This window comes from Sesamum indicum, linkage group LG13 (assembly GCF_026168435.1).
Source record: "Sesamum indicum cultivar Baizhima isolate 11 linkage group LG13, ASM2616843v1, whole genome shotgun sequence".
Classification (NCBI taxonomy): Eukaryota; Viridiplantae; Streptophyta; class Magnoliopsida; order Lamiales; family Pedaliaceae; genus Sesamum; species Sesamum indicum.
Window position 1 is genome coordinate 13,970,796 of NC_142669.1, and position 2,120 is coordinate 13,972,915.

Genomic DNA, 2,120 nt, shown 5'->3' on the forward strand with positions numbered 1-2,120 from the left:
GGTTGCCAGCGACCACTACAAAATGTTGTAGGTTTGAACCCTGACTTCGGTGTGTTTAGCCATTTTGATTTCCTTCCTACTAATAGCAGTCCCTATAATTTTCAACCTTGAATCACATTGTAGTTTCTGTAGCATCACCTTGATTTTAGGGTACTTGCGTCGAAGAGGGAGAATGGTCCTTTTTCTCAGGAACAATTAATCAGTTATATATGTTGTAGATGATTCTTGACTCATGATTGTGCTTACATGTGGGTTATTAGGTGAAGAACTAATCTTTCACATGCCCAAGTTTCTGTTATTTTTCTGCCTTCAGGTACTTATGGCCAGTTTCATACATATTTGAGTGGTAACAGTTTCCTAGTAATGTGGTTTTGGTATTGGAGAATGCATTAGTTTGGTGCATTTGTTGTTTTTTTAGTTTGATGTAATATATCATTTTAATTGCTTTGTTCTTCTCGTTGTAAGAATTCAAATATTTACTGAGTATGCTATGTGTGATTCCGGCATGTGACCGATCTTATTATTTGAAATATTGCAGTAATGCTTTGGAATTTTATTGAGTATAAAGTTGTTTTACTTGTTGGTTGCTATTCGAGGCTTTTGGGGAAGTCTGCTTGTGGGCATCAAGAAGAGCTTAACTATTGCTGCCCTTTTGAATCCAGTGCTATTAATTGAAGACAAGAATGTTGCAGCATTTCCCAGAGTATTTTATTTATGTAATTGTATTGAGGCAATAATTTTGTGATTAATATTATCTAGTTTCAGCATCAACCTCTCTGAAAATCGTGATCAGGTGTAGCAGGTTTCTGTTTATATCATGATATTCAAAAATATATTTTTATATGTTCTAATCATCTACTGCATTTTTATTTCAATTTTATCGACCACAAACTTGAGAAGTTTTGCTGAATGATGTCCCCTCGTTGTTTTGGCTTTTCCATTTTCTTGTCTATGTATTTTTCTATGTGTGTGTGTGTGAGTGTGTGTGTGGTGTGTGGGTGTGTGTGGTGTGTGGGTGTGTGTGTATGTGTGTGTGTGCGGTTTGTGTGTGTGTGTGTGCTTGTGCGTGTGTTGTGTGAGTGTGTGTGTGCATGTGCTTGTGGTGTGTGTGTGTGTGTGTGTGTGCATGTGCGGTGTGTGTGTGTGTGTGTGCGTGTACGTGTGTTGTGTGCATGTGCTTGTGTGTGTGTGCATGTGCTTGTGTGTGTGTGTGTGTGTGTGTGTGTGCGTGCGTGTGCAGTGTGTGTGTGTATGTGTGTGTGCGTGTGCGGGGTGTGTGTGTGTGCTTGTATGTGCGGTATGTGTGTGTGTATGCGTGTGTGGTATGTGTGTGTGTGTGTCACGGTAGAACATGTTTTACTTTCATTTTGAACAGAGAATAAGTGAGGTGTTGCTTTTATATTCTGTGCCAACGAATGCCATCTGCATCTTGTTACATTTGTCATTCTACTTCAATTTTTAAGTCTTCATTTCTATCTTCACAACCCTTCTTGTCGTGCAGGATGTCACCATAGTTTCGCAATATTTTATGCTCATTTCTGGTATTGTGTGTCATTGTGGTCTATTTATGTCATTTTTTAACATTTTTGTGTGCTTGTATAAATGTGTATTCTCATTTTTGTTTACCTGATATAAAAGAGTATATATTGAAACGAAGAGAGATAACAGAATAGAAGAGAGTGAATTGTCCCTCTTCTTTTCTCCCTTCAATATATCTCGTTTAGCAAGAGTGGTTTTGGATTGATTTACTTTACTAGAAGGGATATAGTGAGAGAAAAAGAGTGGAGGATTGATAAAATCCGATAAATGTCTTGGGTGGTTATGATCTGCTAACCAATTCTTGAATTGGTTGCCAGCGACCACTACAAAATGTTGTAGGTTTGAACCCTGACTTCGGTGTGTTTAGCCATTTTGATTTCCTTCCTACTAATAGCAGTCCCTATAATTTTCAACCTTGAATCACATTGTAGTTTCTGTAGCATCACCTTGATTTTAGGGTACTTGCGTCGAAGAGGGAGAATGGTCCTTTTTCTCAGGAACAATTAATCAGTTATATATGTTGTAGATGATTCTTGACTCATGATTGTGCTTACATGTGGGTTATTAGGTGAAGAACTAAT